This window comes from Dreissena polymorpha, chromosome 7, assembly GCF_020536995.1.
Source record: "Dreissena polymorpha isolate Duluth1 chromosome 7, UMN_Dpol_1.0, whole genome shotgun sequence".
Taxonomy (NCBI): domain Eukaryota; kingdom Metazoa; phylum Mollusca; class Bivalvia; order Myida; family Dreissenidae; genus Dreissena; species Dreissena polymorpha.
In genome coordinates, this window is record NC_068361.1 from 70792150 (window position 1) to 70802258 (window position 10109).

Consider the following 10109-nt stretch of genomic DNA (forward strand, 5'->3'; position numbering starts at 1 on the left):
GTTTTTTGGTTAAATTCATAATTTATCAAAACACTATCGCTAGATATAACTATCCAAGTCGATACACAAAACCCGTACGTAACTTTCATCTTTTTCATCAAACTAGATTTTGATATTTTATGATTTAAAAATCTATACTAAGTTCACATGAAAACCAAAAAAGTCAATCTTATTATCTTATACACAATATAGAATTCTTCAACATGAAATATTAATACATATCATAACAATCATACTAGCCCAATACTTGAACATCATTCTCAAATACACAATGATATATATTGAGAGATACATAAATACTTATCTTAAAGTATGATAGCCATCATATTTGGACATTTCGTGATGCGCCCAACAACAATAAACAATAATGTAAAATCATGATACAATTTAATGATGATTTTTAAAAATTATTTTATAAATTATTTATTATTGTATTAAAAATATTATTTTGATGATACAAATCTTTTAACAATTGTAAAATAATATGATAATGGTATCGATGAGCATCATATTTAGCCATTAAACTACAAAACATGATACAATACTATGATATTTTTTATATATTTTTTAAATTTTATTTTACAAATTATTCATACATTTATACATTTATTCAATAATGATGATTTTTTTTTATTATTCATATTTTTTTATTATTTAGATGATAATAATCTTGAATTAATGATAACATAATATAATGACGAAGTTTTTTTATAAGCTTAATAATATTATAGTTGAGATGAGACCAACGACAATTGACAATACTCATGATAACATGATGACTTATTATTTTATTCATTATTTATATTTTTTACGATGATAAACTTCAGACAATTATATATAAAATTATGATGATGTTTTTAAATTGATAAGCATCATATTTGGGAATTTTATAATACTAAACATAATATTGGAGATCAGACCAACAACAATTGAAAAGAACTTCAAATCATGATGCAATCATATGATTTTTAACGGGTTTTGTGTCTAGACTGTGATATATCAACCAACAATTGAAATCGATCAATTTCATTATCCGAGCTTTTTGATTGAATCGATAGAAAACATCGTATATATGGCTGTTTTGCTCCTACTGCACATGGTGTAAATTGCTGGTTTACATTTACAATATACAGTGTCTATTGCTAGTTTACACTTTTTTCATACAGTGTATATTAAAATATCAACTATGTGTTTTGTAAATACGAAAAGTATTCAGTCGAACGTCCTTTAAATTTAAAAGACTATATTATATATGTTATGAGATAGTATGGCCTGGTTATTAAATGGAATACTCAAACCCACCAGCTGCGGGAAAATTAAGTCAAATATTAATTACTTCATGAATAATACGTATACAAATTAAGCTGAGTCGTGTCAAAATAGCCTTTCAGTGTTAAATTAATATTAATTAATTAATACATTAATTAGTAAGCAAATATTATTTAAAAAGAAGCAAACTTAAGTTGTGAAAAAAATGTTTTATCTCTGATAACAAATGACAGTTTGGATAAGACATATTGCTTACTATTGAAATGTCCTGTAAGTATTTCATTTGACCGCTTCATTCTCTGATACAATTTTCAAAAAATATTTCCGACTTTTTTAAAGTAAATTTTTTCTTAATATTTCAGCACATAAAATTAATTCCAACTTTATTCGTTTTATGTGATGTTATTGATTTTTTATGCAAAGTTCCCAATTATTATAATTTCAAACTCCTAAACAACAATTGTCAGTTTCAATTTTTATAAAATCATTAATACGTCTAAATGTTCTCCTACAAGCTATTTTTCAAAATGAGCTGATCTTCTTTTCTGAATACACATCCCGCTTTTTATCTTGAATGGATGACTATAGTTTTGTCCCTACAAACATACGTTGTCGGTCACATTTATAATAAAAAATGTATTTAATGTATTCTTATATAAAAGTACACGTAATAATCGGCATTTTGTTTAGGTGTCATACGTAATATAAATATATTGTCGGTAAATTTCATGACCAATAATATAATTAATTTATCCTTATTATGCTATTACATAAAAACAGTCGGTTTTTAGTTTGAAGTCAGAAAATGTGTAAATACAATCGACAACTGTTATGTGTGAATGTATAAGTGTCTGGCGGTCACCACACTCCATGAATAGATTGAACAAAACGTATATGCATAACAGATAAAATACGTTGTTATGAAATCGGTCAATTTCATAATCGAAGCGTTTTAGTTGAATTCACAACACTCCATCAATATATTAAATAACACTAATATGCATAATATATAAAAATACGTTGTTATAAAATCAGTTAATTTCATAGTCAAAGTATTTTGGTTGAATTCATAATTTATATAAACACTTTTTTGCTAGATTCAATTATCCTAGTCGATACACAAAACCCGTACGTAACATACCTCTTTTTCATCAAACTAGATTTTTATATTTTATGAATTAACAATCTATACTAAGTCCTCATAAAAACTTAAAAATAAAAAGTCAATCTTATTATCTAATACACAATATAGAATTCTACAACATGATAAAGTATGACATATCATAACAATCATACTGGCCCAATACTTGAACATCATTCTTAAATATACAAAGCTAGAGTGATACACAGACAATTATCTTGAAATATGATAACCATCATATTTGGACATTTTGAGATGCGACCTATCGACAATAAACAATAATTTTGAATCATGATATAATTAAAGATGATTTCTTAAAAAATATTTAATAAATTATTCATTTTATTTTATTATAATTTTAAATCATGATATAATGACTCGATTTTTTTAATTTTATGATTGAAATATCTTTACTTAGTCCACATGAAAACTAACAAAAAGTCAATCTTATGATCCAATACACAATAAAGAATTCTACAACATGGAATATTATGACATATCATAACAATCATATGACCCAATATTCTTGAAACAATTATAAAATAATATGATGATATTTTTGACATCAATGAGCATAACATTTAGACATAAAATACAAGACATGATACATGCTATGATGAATTTTTTATGTGTTTTTTTACAAATTATTTATACATTTATTTAATTTGAAATCATGATACAATGATGATTTTTTTGTATGAAACATTTACATTTTTTTTAATTATTTAATGATTATAATCTTTAAACAGTTATACAAAAATATATGATGATGTTTTTTGACATTGATGAGCATCATATTTGGACATTTTATAATACAAAACACGAAAGTTAAGATGAGACTAACGACACTTGAAAATAATTTTAAATCATGATACAATGATATGCTTTGTTAATGGATTTTGTGTATCGACTGTGATGATTAAATCTAGTGATGAAGTGTGTATATAATTATAAATTTAGCCAAAAGGCTCCGATTATTTAATCGGTCTAGCGAATGTTTCTATAAATTATGTATTCAACGAAAAAGCTAAGATGAGGAAAATCGCCGATTTTATAATCGGAGCTTTTTGGATAAGTTAATTATTTATATAAACACCTTATCGCTAGATTTAAATTAGCTTAGTCGATACACAAAACCAGTTATGCTACAAAAGTATACATTGTAGTTTGCTGGTTTACACTTACTTACAAACATAGTATATATATGGCTTTTTTTTCACATACTTTACGTGGTTTAAAATGCTGGTTTACATTTACTCCATGCTGTCTATATTGCTAGTTAACACTTTTCATACAGAGTACAATAAAATCTCACGTACGTGCTTTGTAAATACGAAAAGTATACAGTCGAACGTCATTTAAATTTAAAAGATTAGTGTATATGTGTTATTAGATAGAAAGGCCTGGGCATAAAATGGAAAACTCAAAGCCATCAAATTCGGCATAATTAAGTCAAATATTAATTACTTCATTAATAATACCTATATAACTTATGCTAAGACGAGTCAAAATAGCCAGACTATAGCCTTAGTGTGTTATATTAATATTAATTAATGAATACATTAATAAATAAGCAAATATTATTTAAAAAGGAACAAAAGCAAGTTGTGATAAAAATTAATAACTCTTATAAAAAATAAGAGTTTTGATAAGACATATTGCTTACTGTTTAAATGTCCTGTAAGTTTTTCGTTTGACCGCTACATTCTATAATACAAATTTAAAAACAGTTCAGAATATTTTTAAGTGAATTTTTTCTTAATATTTCAGCATTTACTTAAACATTGGGTAATCATTTGATAACAATAATTCATTAAAAGGACAAACCAATGACCGGACGCTAATTTACGTATGACGTAGAGTGACTAAATGATACTGTTTAACGTAATTTTATAATTGAAAACAGCTTCTTTACGTCTTCTCGGAATTTCCGTCCACTAAGTATATACACGTAAAAGTTAAGGGCGTGATTAAGATACACGAGTATCACACCGAGTTCCCTTATTATTTGCTCCTGAAACACATCTAAATTAAAAATATGTCGATATGTATAAATCAAAGTATTGATTATTCTAAAAGGGATGATGGTCACAAGGAATGTTAAATTGGCGACCAATAAATTAATTGTCACAGAACGCACCTTGTCGGAGTTTGCGTGTCTTCCGCCAAATGATGTCCGAAGCTTTACACAAATAACTATACTAGCTGAAATTATGATGAAACATGGAAGAATAAAAACACATATCCAGTCAGAAATAAAGAACATATTTTGCCACGCAATGTTTATCGGACGAAGCAACAGTATCCCCCGTAAATTGATGAGTTGGACTGCGATGAAGTGGAGTAAAAATTGAATAACAAAAACAGCTAAAGATGTTACGCCCTCTGCTATAACGACCACGCGAAGAGTAAGAACTTGTTTCACTTTCAAAGGAATTGTTATACTTAAGAATCGCTCTATCGTTATAACAACCAGAGTCCAAATCGATAGGCAAACCGATGTTTGGAATCCGAACTCCAGCGAAATTATAACCAACGGATAACCATCCAGAACTTTCCGTGCAACGGAGCTATTTAAAACTATTCTATAGCATGGCCCAAGGATTGTTACAAATAAATCTTTGACTGCAAGTACTCCGAACAAAAAACTTGTTGTAGTTAGTTTGTTCTTCGCAACAACTACTATAATTAACATATTGCCGAATATCGACGACGCCGCAATAAGCATATAAAGGAAATTAAATACTTCGTACATTGTTTCCATCCGATTTCCGAAACCACTATTCGCCGAGGCGTTTCCTGATTCATTCATTTGTGTATGTGGATGATGTATGAAATGCTTTCGCAAATGACACAGACGCATATATCCGTAGTATTTAAAGGCCGCGTATAACCAAGAGATTAGCGGACCGAACGCAGGACATACGTTACCTTTTTAACTACCATTTTAATACTTTAAAACTAATAATTACGGAAAATTAACTTCATAGAAACTAATCTGACTGAAAATAACATGAAAGTCTAGTTTAGTACTTCACAGCGATAACACACCGATTACTTCAAGGGTGATTTTAGACGATCTTTCATGATCTAAATCATATAACTTACACTTTGATCGGTGCCTTTGATTACGTCACCTGTACGTGAATTTACATTAACGTTCTCCTGCGTCCTCCTTTCATCGTATAAATTTTGCAATTATGCCGAACGGGTTCGCCACGATTTATTCTTGTTGCCTTTTGTTGTATCTTTCCGTTTCTCTTTCTTCTTGGGAAGTTATATAAGCTCAGATTACGTCCACTAATTCAATTATTTATCTGATAAACGTTGTTAACTATGTAAGCCATACATGTTAGAGTAACAAAATGATAATGCAGTGTTATAATAAATTACCAAGCTTCTTAAAGGGGCCTTTTCACAGATTTTGGCGTGTTTTGAAGTGTGTCATTAAATGCTTTATATTGATAAATATAAACATTTGATATAAAAAGCTCCAGTTAAAACTTAAGAATAAATTTTAAAAAAGGTAACCCTCGGCAGGACTCGAACCACTGACCCCTGGTGTCCTGGAGTAAAACGTCTACGACTTAGACCACTCGACCATGCTCCCCGATACAATTACACACGTATTTTATACTTCATATAAGCAATCTTCGTAGTTTTCCAAAATGTAATGACAACAACAGAACTCTCCAAGTTATTAATTCGTTTCGCGTTGCAACGCTTTATAACTTTCGGGTTTTTAAATGGGCAAAAGCACAAGTGGTTAGCGAGTGGCTATGATATTAATTAGTGAAAACATCATTTTGAATGATAAATAATCATATTATAACGAAAAATTAAGTTTTTTGAAAAAAAATTTTCACTATCAAATATATATATAGCAAGGTATGCAACTCAAAATCACCCCAAAACGGGTTGCATCGCTTTGAACAGCCATATCTTCATCAATTGTGCAGCGGTTTTCACGATCTCGGTCTTATTCAACGCAGAAATTAATTTCCGTTCTGGCAATGTATATGTCTTGCAATATTTTTACAAATGCTGGGTCAACTTTTAAGAAATAACACGATACACAACTCGAATTTTTGATAAAAGTTAATTTTTCGTTATAATATGATTATTTATCATTCAAAATTATGCTTTCACTAATTAATATCATAGCCACACGCTAACCACCTGTGGGCAAAGATGCATATAATGGCTATTTTAGAGCATGGTAAATGTTCAGTATTACGGTTTCCTCATAAATATCATAACTAAAACGAAAATTTGCGAATCTGAAAAACTTTTTTCGATTTTGTCAATTTACCCAAACGTGAAAAGGCCCCTATAAGGAGTGTTGCGGAAGTTTATTTAATCGAGGATATATTAATAGCAACACCAAAGATGCTATTATCACAATTCATTATTTTTGTGATCAGTATCATAATAAATGACCGAGTTGTATGGAACGCCTTCACTGTCTTATAATACTAAAACTTGTGATATTACGTCAATCTGACTGTGTATGAATGCCTGTAACCATTATATATTTGCATAATCACAATATATAAATACATAATTTGAATATATACAGATAAAGCATTAATGTATAAAGACATAATTTCTTATATATAGATAAAATGTAAAAATATACAGATACGAATGTATTATACACAGATAATCTTCCATTGTATAAAGGCATTACTGCTTTATATGAAGGCAAAATATCTTTATATGAACATAAATCGTTATTTAATAATTATAACGAATATTTTCTCATTATATATAGGCATAACTTGTTTATATAAAGGCAGAATACCTTTATATAAACATGAATCGTAATTATATAAACCCATATCGTCTTTATATGCAGATAAAATTTGAAAAATACGTTAAAAATCTTAAATTAATTTATGTAAATATGTTATTTCAACACGTAAAGATAAATTTATAGTACAGAAAGATTTTAATGTTTTGTATGTGCATAAATAGTTGTTTTATTAAGATAATTACGTTATTACATAAATCCATACAAAGTTAAGATGCTTATGAACATCGAAATAAATTACATTAATACCTAATTTCGTAAGCAATATATATAATCTAAATGATTTAAAGATAACATTAAAAATATACGAAGCTTTTATTACACACGGGATAATTTTTTTTTGCATTATTTCACAACAATGGATATGGATTTGATACTTGAGCGAATTGGAGTGGAAGAAGGAGTGATACGGCGCTTCAGACAAGAGAAGATAACACCGGACATCATATCACTTATGTCACTGTACGACTTTAATTGCTTGGGTGTAAATGACAAAACAACTATCATGAAATTTCGTGTTGAATGTGTTTGTTAACGGAGTAATCCGTGGTAGCATAATACTAACTTATGTTCATATAAAGATCTTTTGCCTTCATATAAAGAAGTAATGCCTTTATATAATGGAAGATAATATATCTATATATAAGAGAATTATATCTTTATATATTAATGCTTTACCTGTATATACTGAAATTATGTATTTATATATTGTGATTATGAATATATATAATGGTTACAGGCATTCATATAAAGATCTTTTGCCTTCATATAAAGAAGTAATGCCTTTATATAATGGAAGATTATATATCTATATATAAGAAAATTATATCTTTATATATTAATGCTTTATAAGTATATATTCAAAATATGTATTTACATATTGTTATTATGCATATACATAATGGTTTCAGGCATTCATATAAAGATCTTTTGCCTTCATATAAAGAAGTAATGCCTTTATATAATGGAATATTATCTGTATATAATACATTCGTATCTGTATATGTTTACATTTTATCTATATATAAGAAAATTATATCTTTATTTATTGATGCTTTATAAGTATATATTTGAATAATGTATTTATATATTGTGATTATGCATATGTATAATGGTTACAGGCATTCATGCACAGTCAGATTGACGTAATATCACAAGTATTAGTATAATAAGACAGTCAAGGCGTTCCATAGAGTTGGTGCGTAATACAATTATCAGTGGTTCAATCCCGGTTGGGTTAACTTTTTTTTAAACTTTTTTTTCTTTCTTTCATTTCATTCTTGTTTTATACTGGAGCTCTTTAGTCCTGTTGTTTACATTTATCAATTTACAGCATTTAATCACAAACTTCAAAACATGCCGAAATCTGTGAACAAGTACATGAAAGTTATTACTGATTAAGGTTGAGTTTGATACTGTATGGTCTTTTGTTTGTGATTAAATATTGTTTTTTATTAACGTCTTTTGGTAAGCTGTTGTGATCCCAGTTAAGATTGTAAAATGTTTATGCATAGTTTAACAATCTATGCACCGGTACTTGGGTTTTGCCTAATTGCTGTTTTTTATGAAATTTACCGCAGGACGGTAGGGATTGTTCAAACAAAAAAATCTCTGTTAAAAGTGCGGTGACCCCCTTTTTTATTTGTAGTTTATGATGAAAATACGTAGATGAACATATTTGAGTAGTTTCGCAGAATTAGACAGAATTTTTTTTTCATTTATGTGGTTACAATAGTAAAAAAATGACATTTTTTGGGGTGACATAAAAATTATAAAAAAATAATTTCTTAAAATTTAACTTGTGTACTCAATTTTATTGGTATTGTGTGGTTTAATCAAATGGTATTTGATGTATCTTAGTATATATTATATATACATGTTGCCAATTTCATAGGTTATAAATTATTTTTACGCAATTAGAGATTTTTCAATTTTTATTGAAAAAGTACATGTTATATAATGGTGAATAAAATCAAAACGAGGCCGGTGACCCATGTTTTTATTTCATTTTCATATAGTTGATATATATATAAATATATATATATATATATATATATATATATATATATATATATATATATATATATCTTAAATATAAATTTTGGACAAAATCCATTAGATGGAAAAAAATCAGCAAAACTGCAGAAACACCCCTTAAACGAAGTTCATTACAATTACTTATCATCACCATTTAATCATATAGACCATCGCACTATTTTTAGAATGAAAAACTCAAATAATGAACTACAAGTAAGACACACTTTACCAAATAGAACACATAAAATCAGCAAAGTGCAAATTTGCGTTAATTAATTAACACAGTTTGAATAAATATCACACTTGTGGATGATATTATAAAATCTAGGTACCATTACGATGGAAAAAATGTATCCTCGGGTTTATCAGAAACTGAAGATATTGGTAGCGCTTTTCTATCAACTATTATGCAAAAGTAACACTGGCTTCAGACTGCAAGAGTAGCGGCAATCGGTGAAGAACAAACAGTAACATTAAGCTCCATTCAATGATCACTACAATCATAAATAATTAAAACGATTAAGTGATTGATGGCAAAAAGAAAACTTACCGCATTGTCCTGGGAAACATATAAAACTTTTTTAATGAAAGAAATAAATGTATTTTGCAAACCAATTTTACAGAAGAATCAAAGATTGTATATCAATCTATTTAGGAATTTGAAGTTCAAGAAACATTATTTATGTTCACTGAAAGCTTTTACAAACCGATTAGAAGGCATGTCGAAATGACGCTTAGCCAATGTGAATTGCAACATCACAAAACTGTAAGTAAACGTTAACTCAACTGCATTATAATTCAAATTTATAAGCAAAACAAATAAAGATACATGTTGTAGATCTTTAAATC